This window comes from Sceloporus undulatus, chromosome 6 (genome assembly GCF_019175285.1).
Source record: "Sceloporus undulatus isolate JIND9_A2432 ecotype Alabama chromosome 6, SceUnd_v1.1, whole genome shotgun sequence".
In the NCBI taxonomy this organism is placed as follows: domain Eukaryota; kingdom Metazoa; phylum Chordata; class Lepidosauria; order Squamata; family Phrynosomatidae; genus Sceloporus; species Sceloporus undulatus.
This window is the reverse complement of record NC_056527.1, coordinates 167,976,868-167,994,983: the sequence shown is the minus strand read 5'-3', so window position 1 is coordinate 167,994,983 and position 18,116 is coordinate 167,976,868. Positions and strand designations below refer to the sequence as shown.

The 18,116-nt window shown below is 44.6% G+C and overlaps 1 protein-coding gene across 3 annotated transcripts in view; it reads left to right on the top strand.

The window, feature by feature from the left end:
- Positions 1–16,663: 16,663 nt before the first annotated feature.
- The window catches only part of DENND4A (DENN domain containing 4A), a 45,274-nt gene continuing 43,821 nt past the window's right edge, over positions 16,664–18,116 (top strand). The window contains exon 1 of one of the 3 annotated variants that reach the window (XM_042474935.1): positions 16,664–16,742. The gene's annotated coding sequence lies outside the window, so the exon portion shown is untranslated. The remainder of the gene's footprint in view (positions 16,743–18,116) is intronic. The other 2 variants (XM_042474941.1, XM_042474936.1) reach the window with 2 other exon arrangements.

The window sequence follows — 18,116 nt, the reverse complement described above, 5'->3', positions numbered from 1 at the left end:
TTGCCCCTCTCCTTTCCATTGACAAGCAAAAATGGTTTCATTCAAGCAGGCTTTTGATGTGTAATCATGGGATGGCTTTTATATGGAGTGTTTGTTATATGGAGTGGGTATTTTGGTTTTATTGAGGTTTTAATGTTTATAATTTTATATTGTTTTTTGCTGATGTTTTTAATTGTTTTATTGTAAAATGTTTGTTAGAATTTTTATTTGTGAGCCACCTTGGGTCCCTTTCTGAGAGAAAGGTGGCATAGAAATTAAATAAATAAAAAAAATAAATGCAGGTAGCATAAAATCTGATTGTGCATTCTCTTGATCCCATGATTCTAAAAGCTATGAGTTGCCTGTGTGGAACCACCTACGAACCATATGTATTCTGGCCTTACCACCTTGGTGCAAAAGTTAGAAAATATGTGAATTAATTTTACTGCTGATTCATTTTCTGGGCCTTGCTCCCAGCCAGTGGGCATAGAATTGCAGAAAGGCAGTGCAGTCCTACCTTGTTCCTTAGAGAACTCTGATGTCAGAGCCTCTGAGAAGTATAAAGCCCTCTAGCTCAAGTTCCACAGCATGAGAGAGAGGAAAGCCCTTATTGGTTGCTCAGCATTTTTTTTTTCCTTTTGCAAGCTCTGTTCTCCAGGTCTTCTGTCCCCCCCCCACTTTTTTTTTTTTTTTAATTGGGCAAGATCCAGGGATGAAGATGTTCATATGGATCCAATCCATCTATAGCCTACCAGGACAGATTCTTTTTCCTCTCTCTTGATTTTTAAAATCAAGGAAATAATTACTGTATTTACTGATGTATAAGACTACTTTTTAACCCAGGAAAATCTTCTGAAAAGTCGGGGGTCGTCTTATATGCTGGGTGTCGTCTTATAGGGCAGGTGCTGAAACTTCCAAGCTGGACTGGAAAATCTGCAGTAGCCACATATGTTGGGGGGAGCTCATAAATAGCTGTGGCCGCATTCCCATTGTATGTGGCGACCGTATGAAAGCAGCAAGGGCGGCACTGTACAAGTATGGTAGAAGAAAATCCACTAAACGTAGTCCCGATGATGAGGTGAGGGGGCGCCTCACGGGGAAGGTGTAAGTGAAGAGCAGAGCAAGCTGCAAGCGTCTGGGACGCCCGGGGTATAGAAAAATCCATGTTTGCGCTACAGCTCTGATAGTCTTGGAGACAGGGAGGGGCTGGGCAGGCAGGGAGAGCTGACCAATCCAAGCTGGCTTTGTATACAACAAGTTTTCCTGCTAAGTACCTGCATGTCATAAGCATTTGAATTAAAATTACCATATTGAAATCAAATCTGATGCTTTTTTAATTTTTATTTGATGTGCATTGGAAGAGGGGTATTCTTATACAGCGATTATATACCAAACTCTATATTATACAGCGAGTATATCCCAAACTCTATATTTTAACTGGAAAATTTGGGAGTGATCTTATACGCTGGAAAATACGGTATATGGAACTTACTGGAGTGCTTAAGAGGGCAAACTTCCTCTGCATCTCTGGCTGAGGAGATCTGCTCTATCCTCTGTCACCAGGACACTATATCAAGAACCATAGAGTTATACAAGTACTGCGATTTTACAAAATTTAATAAGAGTGCGATTTAAATCTGTTACTGTTTAAAAAATGTAAGCAGGCTATGAAACTTTTTGCAAGCTACACAAAAATATCATTAAAATGCAAAGGATGTAGTTCTTGCCTGAATTGCCTCTGAATCCCAGCTGCTTGTTGATTGTGATTATTTTTTTCTTATTCCTTCTTTTTTATTTCGTTTAGGCTTCTCTACTAGATACAGGGTCAGTGACAGAGAAGCAATCAGTATTTATTTTGTGATAAATTGTTTATATCAGTTTATTCTTAGGTTGATAATCTAAACAGATCAATACTACATTTATGTCACAATGTTAGAAGCTTTTAGAAAGGGTAATGCTCACCAAAACAGATCTTGCTTGTATAGTTTTATAACAGTTCTTCTAAATTTAGAATAAATAATTGGCAACTCCTTGGTTTTTTTTAGTTAGTTAGTTAAAGTGTAGACTTATGACTTTATAACTATTTCATATTTGCATGGCCACATTGCCATTGCCAGAACCACATATGCCCCAAATCTTACCATAAAAGCCAAGCAACCATATCAAATGGAGGCTTTGTGCAGCACTGGCAAGCAGGGCTCTGAATTACCAGCAAGCCACAATGTGACAAGAAGTTGCAACCATAGGGATCTCTTTTTCTGGTCATCATACCATGGTTTACCGGTGGGAGAAGGCTGGATGCGTAATCCTTCACCGCCAATCTTGGCAACACTGCTGATCTTTGCTCAGTACAGATGCCTGGCTTATGTAGTGGCTTTTAGAAGGTAGGATCAGGAGAGGGAGCGTAGCTATGTGTCCCATGTAGGCTCTTAGCCAAAGTTTATTAATTTGACCAATCACAATGTACAAATTAGAATTGTTGTGAAAATTGTATTTGTTAATAGAGTGCATGCCTGAGAAATTATTAATTTTTTTTCTAAAACAGGTTGGCTTTTAGCCTACAATCATAGTTGTTTTACTGTATGTGTCAGTGATGAGCTGGCATTAATAATAATAATAATAATAATAATAATAATAACTCCATCTCCAGAAAGTAGTTACTCCGCCACTGCCATGAAAGGCCTATTCCACCTTTGGGCTCCAAGGATACGGCTTACATTCCTTTGAGCGATAAGAAGGAATCACGCCCAAAAGGGAGAGAAGCATTTCCAGACTGACATTGGTCGGGTTTTTTAACCTGCTCTGCCCAGAGGAAGGTGTTTTACAAACCACAAAAGCCTACAACGCCAGGCAGCCGGCAACTTCAACAAAAGACAGCTGGAAGCTGAGGTTGATCCATGAAATCCCTTTCCTCTCTCCTTGTTCTTTAATACCCCTTCCCCCTTTTGTCAAAAAAGAGAGGAAATAAAAAGAACGAGGGGAGCAAATGTCTGAGAAAAACACAAGGCGAAGAACCCCAAAGTCAGGTGTGTGACTCCGAGGAGGACTTTCCCTAAACTGAAACTCTGAAAGACTCCAATTGTCAAAAGGAAGTACATTTAAAGCATGTAAATCTTTCATCCTAAAGAATTCCCCCCCCAGGATCAAGTAAAAGAGGGCAACCCACAAGCAGGGGGGGGGTCACAGTGTTTGGTTCGATAGATAGTTGCCCTAGACAGACGCATTCCAATACAGCGAAGCTGCCTGGCATTGGAGTAAATAATAAAATATACAGGATGCCCATCGCCCGCCGTGCAAAAGCGGGCACCAAAATAATGGAAGCAGCAGACGTGGCAGAAACCAAGGCGCCTGGATGGCAGATTTATTTGGGAGCCCTGAGACGGTGCAGATATTCAGGGAAGGCATCAAAACGTCCTGGCCGCTGATACCACAACAAAACGATGGCTTCTCTGGAGGGGCTGGGAAGGAGGAAAGGGATGCTACACACGAAGCAGTTTGCTCACACTCTGACAAAGTCTACAGTCATACCTTTGGCTGTTTCTTACGCCCAAATCCATTTCTTAATCAGTGTTCCTGTAACATTTACACCTGTCTCAGGACATAGGGCCAAAACACACGGGAGGAAATGAACCAGATTGAGGACGAGTTGAAAAACTGGACGGGCTAAGGTGCAAGGCGAATCCTGGGAACTGTAGTTTATTGTGCACCAGAGCTCTCTGAACTAATGATCCTACAAACTACAGTTCCCAGAATTCCCTGAGCGTTGAGCAGGGCAGTTAAAGCAGACTCAAGACAATTATTTCTACAGTGTGTTTTGGACCAGATGTAATGTTTTTTTGTGGGGTTTTTTGGACTATGATGCCATACTCTAGAGAGTTTATTCCGGACTTTCGCCGCAGCGAGGCTTTGGCAGCCTCAAGAGGTAGGATTTTTAAAAGTCTGCATCCTATTGCATTTTACCGATAAAAAAAAAAAAAAAAAAAAAAAAAAAAATTATAGTGTTTTCACAGGGCTAGTGACAAGGATTTGGGGCTGCGGAAATAACTCAGACACTATCCAAGAGTCTGGAACAGTGAAGGTGTTGTGGGACAAGGTGCCACATTTTACAACGATTGAAAACAGCATTCCTCCCATGGCAATTTCCATTCAGAGTTGCTCATGGCTGGCCTTTCCCAATCCTAACCAGTGGACTTCTTGGCCTGGCAGCCTCCGTTCAATCATGTTTGATCCAAAGTAGGGGAAATCTTTAGCTACCTGTTTCCCCGACAATAAGACAGACCCATAAAGTTAAGCCGTAGCAGGATTTATACTGAATAAAAACAAGACATACCCTGAAAATAAGCCACAGTGTCATTTGCAGGACCAGGCCGGAGCTGCCAGAGTCTTGGAAGGACGCAGGGATAAGCCCGTTCTGCTTCAATGCAGCTCAGGTGGAGCAACTGGAGCTACAGCATTTAAGTCGGGTGCCATGAGGCTGCCAGCCGTTGCCCCTTAATCACGTCTTCTTGCGCTGTCGGTAGCTGCTCTGGGTGCATTGACTGTAGAACGGTGCGGCAGAGGAAACTCACACACGTCTTTGGAGGTCTGAAACAGAGGCCGGGTGGCTATCTGTCCACAGGGGATGCTTTGGTTTGTGAGGCCTGCATGGCAGAGGGGCTTGGCTGGAGCAGGGCCCTTGGGGGTCTCTTCCAACTCCAGATTCTTGCACAAAGGAATTCTTCCCTTTCTCGGAGTGTTCGTTTGAAGGCATCCTTCCCTTGGATGGCGTCTGGCGAATGGCAGAAGGAGACTGGACTAATGGCCCTTGGGGTATCTTCCAACTCTATCTATCTAACTATCCTTACCATCCCTCTGAAGGTGGATGAGGGTCATCTCTGGACCTTAAAGCAGAGATGGATGGCCTCAGTTGGGGATGCTGGATTGTGTCCCTTCACGGCATGAATGAGAAGGAGGACGGGACAAGATTACAAAACCAAACAGGAAAAGAAGAACCAAGGGAGAGGGCAGTCAGATGTTAGTCAGAGCCAGGACTGAAGCAACAGGCAGCCATCTGAATAAGATGGCCAATGTGTTGGTTTTCCCTTATTGGTTTTAACATTTCTCTGATAAGAAGAAGAAGAAGAAAAGAAAAGAAGAAGCGTGTGGAGCTTCAAAAGCGTACAACAATCTGTTGTCCAGAAAAGTATGCGGGTGGGGATTTTTGTTCTTCCGTGACAGAAAGGGTTGATCAGGCAGCCACTTGGGATCCCTTCCAATTTAGGAATTCTGGGATCGAGTTGAATTGAGGTATATCCTTCATGGTCATAGCATTGGTTGAACGTATATCCCCGTGGTCCATTGATGCAAACTTACAGCTCGGATGGCAAACACAACGGCAGCTGCTAAAACAGATGGGAGGGTTTCAAATATGACAAGATAACAATAATAATTGTTTCTATCCTGCTTTCAATAAAGAACGAGGCGCCTTACATAAATATCAAGCATGTTAGCACAAGTAAAATAAACCTCTCTCATGCCTTAAAGCAATCCAGGTATGTTGTATAATGATATATATAGATAGAGATATAGATAGATAGAGATAATATATCTACAACACATTTGCCCCCATTTGGCCATGCCCTCTTCAGAGGACTTGGGCGGCATGGCATGCTCCAATACTTAGCCAAACCAAACATGTACGCAAAGAGACATCCACTTTGAGCCGCTTTCACTGCCCTGGCTCAATGCTAAGGATTCTGGGAATTGTAGTTCTTTGTGGCCCAGAGCTCTCGTTCGGGCAGAGGAAGGCCCAATGACTCACCCAATGGAGCCCAGGGATCCCTAGCAACTGAGACCAAGGCAGCAAAGCCGTCTCAAGCAGCGTGGACCCAGATGGAGGAGCGCTTGCACCGCCCGAACCGGATGGCCAGGGATTCTGGAAGTGTAGTCCTGGAGGCTGAAGCCTCCCTGCCACGGAGGAGAGCGACAGGGGGCGAAGGGGGCGGCCACGTTCCTGGAGGCTGCGTGACGTGGACCTTCGCGTCGCTCCAGCTTTGGGGGCCCTGAGGCAGCTACAGCAGGGCTTCCTGGGCGAAAGGTCTGTCCACTAGAGAGGCCTGCCGTGAATTTCTTAGCTGAGAGAGAGTGGCTCTGGCCCAGGCACCCGCGACACACCGCCTCGCTGACGGCAGGAGAAGAAGGTAACCACACCTGAAAAGGCAGAATAGCACCAGAAGGAACATTTGAGGCCAGGAAAGCCCTTCGTCGCAGCAGACGCCTGGGGCGTGAGCCTTAGGGCGGAAAGGGCTGCCTCGAGGGGCTTCGGGGACACTTGAAGAGGTAGTCGTACTGTCGTCGCGGGAGACTCCCATGGCGGATGGCGACACAACAAGACAGCGGGCACGCCTTCGCCCAAATCCGCCACTGACCGGCATCACCCGCTCCTCGCTTTTTTCACTCGCCTCATCCCAAGCTAGCAGTACTTCCGGGTTACAACCTCAATTCCGGTTGCCCCTCCGCCGCCAATTGTCTCAGAGGGCACGTTTCGCCCAACCACGGCTTCACTGCTGTATTTGCAGACTTCCGTGGGACGATGTGGTATCGCCAAACTTCTGTCGTGGCCGAAGTGGCTCGATGAGGGAAAAGCAAGGGGGAATGAGACATAGAGGAGGCAAAGGAGGCTAGAGAGCGGCTTCAGTTGTTGGATTCGGCGTTATAGACTTCGAAAGAAACAGCAAGCGCAAGGACTTAACGAGTGTAGTCACTTCGGTTCACCAACCGAACATTATATTTCCCCGCTTAGGCGGCTGCCATAGTGGGAACCGGAAGTGATATACACTCGGCGTAGCTCTTGATGGCTACTATGGCGGATCGTGGTGGCGGGCGAAAGAGGGCCTCCCTCTTAAAGGAGCCGTACCCGAAGAAAGATTGGGATGGAGTACGTGGACTCTGGAGTGGTCTCTGAGCATGTACAGAGTGGGGGGTTTTTCAGCCCACTTTTTTTATCCTGATCCTCGCATCTCAGTACACACTTTCAAAATGGTCTTTCTCTGTGTAATATTTTTAAATCAGTCGCAGGGAATCAGGGGGATACTTGCCATAGAGAACCCCAATGTTCACTATGGGCAAAGAATACCAAATGATCTCTGAGGCAAGCATGGTTCCCTATTGGCAAGTGCTAATCCTTTGTTTTAGCTCTTCCCCAATAAACAAGAAGCTAATTCTCACGAAACAGCAGTTCCCAGGATTCCCATAGCATTGAGTCAGGGCAGTGAAAAGTACTATCAAACGGGTATTCTGCAGTGTGGAACAGCCGGAATATGCCCAAAGCTATGTGGCAACGGTCCGAAACACACTGAAGGAAAAATCGCTGTTGAAGAGCGCTTTAGGCGCCTGGGTCAACGGAGGAATCCTGGGAAATGTAGTTTTGTGAGACAGTGAGCCTTTCTTTCCTAGAGAGCTCTGGGCCACAATGAACTACAATCCCAGGATCCCTTGGCACTTGAGGCCCAGGCAGTGAAAGGGTCTCAGGCTGGTTATTAGACCGCAAACCGTGTGCAAAGAGGCCGAAAGGACCCATCCAGACTTTGTTTAATTCTGGAGTATTTAATCCCGCAAATAAAAGAAGGAACATGATAATAAGAAGCCCCTAAGTTCCGTCCAGTAAAGAAGCATGAGGAGCAGCCGCTCTGAGACTTTGGGGCTGAAGCCGGGGCGGGGGAAATGCCCTAAATAACAAAAAGAAGTAGTAGAGTAAACCACGGCGCAGCGTGGTGGAAGCACAGACACGGGTCTTTCTCCTGCCGCGTTAGCAACATTGAATGTTTCCTTTCTTTGCAAGCAGAGGGGGAAAGCCCTAAAATTGACCTTAATGTCCTGATCCAAGCAATTAAAATCAGCACACTATGAAATGGAAAAGAAGAGGAAGAAGCAAATTGAGAAGATAGATAGATAATAATAATAAAAAAACTAGCTCTGAGAAGAGGAAGGAGGGTAAGCGAGATAGAAGGGGAGAGAAAAGGAAAGAAGAGATCCGCGCCAGCAGCAAATCCTAATTGAAGGGAAGCTGCGAAGGGCACTTACTCAGAGGTGGTTCATGGGTAAATGTTAGCAACTCGGACTAGGAATCAGCGATCGAGTTCAAATCTCGGTGGAACTACGAAAACCCACCTTTTTGTGAATTCTTCAAAATTAATAAAAGCAAGAAGCAAGCAGGGTCCAGAGCAAGACCCTGGCAAAAATGACCCAAAATAGCAGTTGGAGCGAGAAATGGCGGTAATCTTCCCCGAAAAAAGAATCCTAATCGAACCAATGAAGAAAAAATTGCAAGGGGCGAAGGACGAAAGTGGTGGCCCAATGCTGCAGAAGGATTGTAATATAAATTAGCTGCAAGGAAGATCACGCAGAGAAAATGGCACAGATTAGAATGGCTCCATTGTTTGCAATTGCTCTCTCTATAGCTCTCTCTCTATAGTATATAATAATAAAATATATAAAACAAGGGACACCATTTTACTATGGCCATTGGGTCCCAGTGGGAATACCAAATCCATGATGCGCAAGTCCCATTACATACAAGGGTATATTAATTATATATTATAAAAAAAAGAATAAAAAAAGATTAATTAATTATAAAGGGTATCCGCTAGGGTTTGATTCAAGACCTCCCAATGGATAAAAATACTGTGGATGATCAAGATCCCATTATATACAATAGACACAGTAAGAATGAATCCTTACAAAAAATGGAAAAATTAAAGGTTTCTTTTTGGAATATATATATATAGATAAAAAAAAACAACACACACAACCACACACACAAACACATAAATCTCAACTGTGGATGGTGAAATCTTGGATACAGAAGCTGGTGGAGATAAGAGGTCCGACTGATGTGATGCTCAGCAATAGAGAAAAACCATAGCTTGGGACTGTTACTATGTTGTATTGCAACCATACGGACCCTACAAGGGAGGCCTGCAAAAGCCACTCCTCTGGAAAGGCCCCGTTGCTCACTCCTCCGTGCGTTGATCATCAATACGTTCTCCCGGTTGCAAGCAACCCGGGTATCCATGGAGACGCAACACAAAACTAGGCAACAAAACAGTGAGGGGGATCTGAACATGGCGCAGGGCGTGTGAATGGCGTCGGTAACAGTCACAAAGCGGCGCAACGCGTGCAAGCCTTCCCCGGTTCCTCCCCCTGACTTCGCTGACCTACAAGAAAGTGTGTCATGCTTTCCGTTATCAAAACAATCAGGAAGGAAAGAAGTCGAATTTTAGCTTTCCCTCTTGGTATAACAGCTGATTTCGCACCCATACTGGGGTTCTGACTGGTTTCCGGCAATTCCCCCCTAAATGCAAGACTCTCCTCATGTTAATTCATATGGGGAAAAAGCACTGCTGACCCAAGATAAGTCGACACATTTGTGGGTCAAATTCTTGGAGTAAAATTGAGACTCAGACATGAAAGAGATATGACAAGAATGACAGAAAAACAAGCGCAAGAAATATTGGTTCCGGTTAAAATTCTACAGTCCTGTATGCATCCCAGAGTGCTGCGTCTCCAGGCAAGAATGAACAGGTGAAAGCCTTTCTACTCTCTTAAGAATATCCCCCGTTTCGCATTCATATCTTCTGTTTCTCCAAAATGCGTTCCTCCCTGGGCCACAAGTTTTGTGTTTAGCAAGCTGTTTATATTGTGTTCTCAACGGGGCCAACGACAGCATGGAAACAGGAGCGCCAAGACGTTTCTTAACACGATTATTCAGCCAAAGACGCAAGGCGGCTGTGAATCCGAAGAGACAGGGCAGCTAAGTGGACACACGCTTTCATAAGAGCCAGAAGGATAACGTTTAACTAAAAGTACTCTGCAGCAGCAATGTAGTAGCCCCAGGCAAAACTGGGCCCTTGCTCTCATTGATTCGTAATAGAAATCCCTCACGTAAAAGTGCAAATATCGATGAGGTGGGTGTTTGGGAGAGGACAGATGCAGTGGCCGCGGAGAGCTCCATGCAAGAGGGATGGTGAATTAGCCATTGATTTAAACTGATGTAAAGGCGATGCATGTCCAGAACGCTGGCCTCAAAATAGGTTCAGCATGTCATACTAAAATCCAGAGTGGAGCGGCCATAAACAATATGGCACTCACCAGTAAATGAGATGGATGGAATGGAGATGGAGAAAACAGTGCATCACTAGGGTTGGCAATCACCCACTGAATAACTGTGGCATCACACATGCACACCAATACAAAAACTAATAATGTTTTTTCATCTAATTCCCAGATGTCAACCAAATGGTCTGAAACCAGAAAGCCTATGAGAAGAAGGCTGGAGGTGGTAGGTTTTAGCCTGGAGGAAGAGACGTTTTAGAGCTGATATGAGATCAAGGAATGTCCTATGGAGGAGGGAGCAAGCTTGTGTTGGCTGCTCCAGAGAATAGGACACAATGGAGGCAAGGGATGCAGCTCCAGGAAAAGAGATTCCAGCGCAACATTAGGAATAGAGAGTAAAGAGCTGTTCAGCACAAGAAGATGCTCGGAGGTGATGGAGTTGCCAGAGATCGGTAGTCTGAGTACCTCTGAAGGGGGTTGCCTGGTTGAACGTGGCCGAGGTTAGTGACAAGGAGGCACCAAACCATTCCTCTTTCTGGGAAGGAACAGCTGCAGACAGGTAATCCACAACATCCTTGCAGCTTCAGAGTTTCTGGATGCGGGTGATCACTTTGTATGCAGCCCAAGTGTTATGTGTTTCCCAGCCCCTTTGCCTCCCCTGAAGAGCGGCTGCAGTGGGAGGGAAATAGATGTTTTTCCCTAAATCAATCTGGGCCTTGGCCCTAGAGAGGCTTCATGCGAGGCTTTGCAGAATCTGGATCATCAAAGGCAGCGGTGACGTGGTGGGCTCCTCGGCAGCTGGTTTTTTGTTGCTGGAATTATCAAGTTTTAAATGATCTTAATATGCTTCATGCTAGATATTAGTGAGACTAATTAGAGGGAACATATGTTTGTATTAATGAAGAAAGAGAAGAGAATCGCTGAATGAATATGGTGGCAATGGAGATATGCAGATATAATCGTTGTTGGGTTTGTTTGTTTTTTGGATCAGCATTTTTTAAAATTGTATTTCTATCAACAAATCTGGCACCTGAGGAAATGCAACCTCAAAAACAGAAGTTGGGAAAGATTTGATCCGTCTGTTGCACTTCGAAACATCAATTCTTTTGTTTGTTATTGTGTGTCGTTCAAGTCATTTCTGGCTTATGGTGAACCTAATGCAAATGGGGTTCTTGACATGATTTGTCCAGAGGAGGTTTGCCATTGCCTTCCTCTGAGACTGAGAGAAGAGTGTTGGCCCTTAAGGACCAGTGACTTATAGCAAACCTCATGAAGTTCATAGAGTTTCTTAGGCAAAGATACTCAGAGGTGTCCTTGCCACTCCTCCGTTGAAATATGCTTACAGTGACTGGGATTCATGAAACTGAAGTAACTGTGTGGTTGTTGATGGCTCACCAGTGTCTCTGGTTTTCATTTAAAAGTAGCCAAGCAGAGCCCAAACGGCCAAAGTCCAGGTTTTCGTATTATTTTACATATTCCTGCAGACATTTAGAAACGTTGCAGTCCTCCAAAGAGCAAATAACACACACAATCCTAGAGAACTTCGGAAAAGTTACTTTAGGAATACTGTTGTTGTCATTGCCTTTGAGACAGCTTGATTCATGGCGGCCCTATGGAGGAACCAGTCCAATCGTCCTATTCTCCAATACTGTGCTTAGTTCCTGTCAAATCCATGCCGGCTTTCTCTCGGATGAGCTATCCATTCTGATGCGCGTCTTCCTCTCCTTTTCAACTGTCAACCTTTCCTAACAGTGATTGTCTTTTCCAGAAAGTTTGTCTCTCATGATGTGGCCAAAGTCTGATCGCTTGGCTTGAGCTTTAGCTGCTCAAGAATTCATCTCTTTGTCTTTTTTGCCATCCATCATAGTCTCAGCACTCTCAAATGAGTTGATTTTTCCTTCTCTCTGCCTTCTTCACCATCCAGCTTTCGCATCCATACATAGCGATGGGGAATACAATGGTTTGGAGAAATCTACTTATTATGCATCTTTATTCTAAGATTTTAGTTGCCACTTTTCCCATTCCTCGTTGTCTTCTGATTCTTGATTATAATCCCCATTCTGATCAAGTTTGATCCTAGCAACCGCTTCTGTATTTAGATTTCCTCAATATGGGACTCATAAAACCCAGGCACAAAACACTGGATCCAGATTTACTCATATTGAACTCAGTTAAGATTTATCTGTCCTTTTTGGGAAAAGAAGTGGGGCTTAAACATAAACTAAGCCCTGGAAATGTTTGATTTATGTTAAAAAGAGACTTATAAAGTTATTTGCTATGATTGATTTTGGTATCATAATAATAGATAAGGCAGAGGCGCGAGGATCGGTGTTTTAAGATTGTATTAAAACAATGAGATTCGAAGAGGAGGACAAAATTAGAAAGAAGAACAATATAAACTTAATTATACAAACAAAAATATTGGAATGATAGTTTGAAATGGAATACAATATATCTTTCTTCTCTTTTTTTCTCCTCATAAAATAGCAAAGTCAAATACTATTCACAGTTAAGGGATTTTTTCTCCACTACAAAGTCGCCTCCACCGCTAGAAGATTAAAAGGAAGATACAACAAGGGTTCAAAGAAGACAGGAAAAGAAGCTTGACTGTATGCTTAGGTCAATTTTATTGTATTTCATGATAATTCAATAAAGAAAGTTAAAAGAAGAGATTCTCTGTCCTAATGTGCGCATGTGCCTTCAATTTGCTCTCCGACTTATGCTGGCCAATACACATCCACAGAGTTTTCCTCAGGCAAGGAATCCTCAGAGGTGGTTTTGCCAACTCGCTTCCTCTGAACACACCTGAGATTCCTTGATGGTCTCCCTCCAAGTACTAACCAGGTCTGAGCTTGCTTAGTTTCCAAGATCAGACATGATCTGGTGCTTTGAGAGCATTTAGGCCACGTACCATTGACTCCTATTGACATCTCTTGTACGACGATCTCTGCGGCATTAATGTTTTGGTTTCAGACATATTCTTCTAGGAGGGCTTGTGGCGACTGCTTATGAAAACTCATTTCGAATGGAGGCCAGGCTTTTTATTCACGTTTGGGTGGGTTTTGGCTTTTGTTTTGCAACTGACTGATTGATGCAGAAGATGTTTTATGGAGGTGAGCATTTCCATGTGTGTTATTGTTTTTTAATTCTGTTTTCTTTATGGGTTTTTCCCTGTATTATAACACCTTGTGTTTTTTGCTGGATCTATTTTTAATTGGGTTGTGAGCTACTTTGTGCTCAATACGGCGAAAAAGTGAACTGTAAACACCCTGTTTGTTCTAGAAACGTTCCTCAATGCTTTTCCTCCGGAGTATGGCTTTAGTTAATTATTTATTCTTCTTCAAATAACTCTGAATTTCTCTAACGTGGGTACATACCGTCTGTGTGGATGCAGGGAAGAGGGGGGCGATCTTAGCATGGTTTTTCATGCTTGCAGGCACATCTTACCCATCTTCTATCTAAGGGGGTTTTAGCAATAAAAAAGGACCAACCCATCCTTTTCAGAAAGCTCCTTTCCCTTCTAAAAACCTGTTTGGGAAGCAAAGGAGAGCAAAACATCATCATCATCATCACTGCAATTCAGCGTGCCATTTCTCTTCCTCTTCTAACTTTTGTATCAATCCCCGTCGAACGCCATTCTTGTAAGCGCAACGGGATCAATGTTACATCTCCTAATGGACCGAAACGAAACCTCTTTTGGCATCGGGCTTGCTTTGTTGAATAGGAGCGCACCGTGCCAGAAGTACAATTTTCGTTGCATAGCCTTTAAAATGCGAGACACCAGGCATTAAAGAGAGCCAACAGAAAGGATGCCATGACTTGCTGTTTGAAATAAGAAGCGTTTGGTGGGACTAAAGTATTGTTAAGTGTATTATAATATTGTAAGTGACATCCTGGAGGTAAAAGAAGAGCAGTCTTCAGAATTAATAACTGAAATCTGCATAAAAACATTATGATTGCAAAGACAGACAGTTAAATTTGGGACAGAGTGTCATGTTCAGACCGGCCAAGATACGGATTAATGCAAATATCTGTTACATTTCACTGTATATGTCCTTTCATATCACCTGTTGACTTTGGCAACCCCCCTTAATTTCATAAGGTTTCTTAGGCAAGGAATACTCAGAGGTGGTTTTATCCATGGCTTGAAATATTGCCTGTGGTGTGTTACACACACACACACACACAACACACACACTCCAAAGCAATGCTTGATTTTGGTCATTTAATATAGGGGCCATCATTGTACTATGTGTATTTAGGTGGGACTTGAGACATCCACAGGTTTTGGTATCCATGGATGGACCTGGAAGCTGGAACAAACCTCGCAAGGCCCACCGTATACATTTTTATGTAGTAATGTCAGCCTGGGTGAATCCAATATATGAATAATAAATTATCCATCCATGGAACCATAAGTGGGGTTATTTTATTTTACTTTGGCAGCAGAAAATGCGATTGGGGCAAATGCGAACCACGACTCCACTGCTGAACGATCCATTGATTCGGTTTGCAAAGCGACGTTATTTGTAAGTGGGAATGCGGCCCTAGGTTCCTATCTGACAGGAAGATGGCAAAACACATGGAAGCAGCAGGGATTTATATTTATATAGTGTGGCTTTATTTGGTCATGGCCTAAATTTTTGCAGGCCTTGTCTTCCTTTGAGGTGATGAGGGCCCTCAATAGCCCTAAGCGCTGGTATAAAGTTTACGGTCACTTTTAGGATGCAAAAGCACTCCTCAAAAATGAACTAGATATTTAGATACTGGTCAATATATGAGATGATTATGATAGTATTATTATTTAAAAAAAGAGAAATAATATTAATTACATAAGAGATGGGGGGGAGGAAAAAAACAAAAACAAAGTCTAGTGCCCCACAAACTACAACTCCCAGAATCTCAGCAGGTTGAGCCTTGGCAGTCAAAGCGGCAACAAACTGGGTGTGGATGCAGCAGGCTACAAAGCATATAAAATAATATAAATATTATTATACTATATTAATTTAATATAGAATATTTAATATATATATAGAGTTATAATATAGTAAATAATATTAATTATTTATATAAAAATAATTGTATATTTTTATATATAATATAGAATTTCTAATATTATATTATATATTTTTAGATATACAATAATATAATATAATATATATATTCTATCAATGATATATTATGTTATATAAAATATAATAAATATATTATATGTATATATTATATTTATAATAATATACATTATACTATATCATTATATAATATATATATATATATTATAGATATATTAATGACATTATTTATATATAAATTTACATAGACATATACATATACATATATAGTATATATAATATTATTTAATGATAAATAAATGATATAAAGGCATCCCCCTTATTTGCGGCTTGAATGTGTGAATATGCAAATTCATTAATATGAACATTAAATATGTCTCTCTGGAGGTTCTCCAGTGCAACTCTGTGGGTCAACTTTAACTAAAAGTTGCCCTGAAAGAAATTTGTAGCTACTCGCAGTGCCATTCTATGGTCAGTGTATGTGCACTGGAGGACCTAGAGATTCCTAGAGAGAATACATACTAGCGTTGTACTACTCCAGTGCCATTCTATGCTCAGTGTCTGTCAGACATGGACACACAGAGTTGCATTGGAGGACCTAGAGTTTCCTAGAGAGGAACACTCCACTAGGCCTTTGTAGCTCCTCCAGCGCAGTTCTATGCTGTGTCGTGTCCGACATGACCAGAGAGTTGCATTGGAGACCTAGTTTCCTAGAGAGGACACTCCACTAGGCCTTTTAGCTCCTCCAGCGCAGTTCTAGGCTGTGTCTGTCGGACATTGACCATAGAGTTGCATTGGAGACCTATTTCCAGAGAGGACACCCACTAGGCCTTTGTAGCTCCTCCAGCGCAGTTCATGCTGTGGTCTGGTCGGACATTGACCATAGAGTTGCATGGAGGACCTAGAGTTTCCTAGAGAGGTGTCCCTCGGGAAAAACAGCGTTTTTGCTATTTGCGGTTTTTCCATATTCACAATGGGGGCCTTGTTCCCCTAAACCTAGAGAATAGGAGGGACAACTGTATTAAAATGTTAGATTATAATTTAATAACATACAGTAACTTTATTACATTATACATATTACATATACAACATACATATACATTTATACATATATTTATTATTTATGTATGTATATATTTGCTTTTATTGGGTCAGGGGCCTACATTTTTGTGGGTGCCTGTCCTCCTTTGAGGTGACTGGGACCCTGGCCTTCCCCCCCCCTTTTCCCCCTTTATTTACTCATTATTACATTACCCATTATTATTATTATTATTATTTGGGGACGTGTGGGTTGTCTCTGGAGAAAGAGAGAAGGAGACCTGGCTGAGGGGCCCCCCTTGCCTTGGCCTGAGCCTAATGGCGGCGCAGATTGAGGCAGCAGGCCTCCCTTTGGGCCCTTCCCCGCCTCAGAAACAAAATGGCGGCGGCTGAGGGGAGAAGGAGGAGAGGAGGAGGAGGGAGAGGGATGCCGCCTGAGGCGCCAATGGAGGAGGAGGAGGAGGAGATAGAGATAGGAAGGACGCCCACTAGCCTCGTCCATGAGGACGCTCTCTTCTCTGCCCCTCCTTCTCCTCCTCCGACCTGCTGTCGCCTCAGGAGGTGAGCAGCGGGGGAAAACGGGCACCATGATAACAATAATCATATTGAAGAAGGGGCAGCCATAGGAGACAAGTAGGCGCAGTGGCCTTTTCCTCCTCTCGCTCTCTCTCTCTCTCTCTCTCTCGCCTACAAGGAAAAGAGAGGGTTTTTTTGGGGGGAAGAGAGAGATAGAGAGAGGAATGGGGGGAATTTGGGGGGATTTTGTGGAGGACGGGGCCCAGAGTTGGCATTGGGATTTGGGATGCCTCCGTCTCTCGTTCTCGCCTCGATCCATCAACTTTCTCTCTCTTTTTTCTCCTTCTACCTCTCTCTCTTTCTACCTCTCCATCCTGTCTGCCTCTAACCACTGTAATCTCTCTTTCTACTTCTTGCTCTCTGCTTCTCTTCCTCTCTCTCTCTCTTTCTCCTTCTGTCTTTACTGTTATCTCTTCGTGTCCCTCTCTTTATCTCTAACGGCAATATAGTGTCTTTTTAACCCCCTGTTCTCGCTTACACGCGCCCTCGTCGCGTCGTCTCAACGACCGAGCTCTCTCGTCGACGTCGCTTCTCTCGGGGTCGCTCTGTCGGGCGCTCGGCACCGCGTCCGGGCGCGCGAGCGGCTCACGCGAAAACGGGCGCCTCGAGGGCGGGCGCGCGGGGGCCGGGGCGTCGCGGTGGGGCGGGCTCGCGCGCGGCGGGACGATCGCGCGGGGCGTACCGCGGCGAGCGGGCGGACGTATCGGCGAGCGGGTATGCGTCGGGGAAGCGCGCGACGAGCAGGGGGAGCACGGCGCGCGACGTAGCCCATGGCGCCACGGGGAGGGCGGATCCGCTCGGGGGGTCGGCGCGCGAGTGCAGCGGGCGCGCGCTAGGGTAGCGTGCTCGCGCCGACGGGAGGGGAGCTCTCCGCGCGCCGCGCGCGCGCGCCGCGGCGCGGCGGAGAAGGGAGAAGAGAGGCGAGGAAAGAAGGCAGGGGGGGGGGGGAAGGGGGGGGGGGGGGGGGGGGGGGCGGGGGCGGGTTGTGGGGGGGGTGAGGCAACGTCGGGGTGCCAGGGAGCAACCGGGGTGAAGGGAGCGGTGGACGGGGATCCCGCCCCCAGCCCGGCCTGAAAGTCAAAGGTGGGGGGGGGGGAGAGAGAGAGAAATCGTGTCATCAAAATCCCCCAAGGGGGGAAGGGTGTGTGGCTGTTTGGAGAGGGACGGGGGGGGTCGGTTTGGGTGGAGCAAGACGGGGTCTGTGCCATAAGAACATCCCAAAAATTATTACTACAGGGGGGGATTAATGCGTTCATTTGGCCAGATCCCCCCTCCAAAAAAAAATGGAAAGGGAAGGCAGATACTCATCTATCTATCCTATCTAGCTATCTACTATCTATCTACTATCTATCCAGCTGC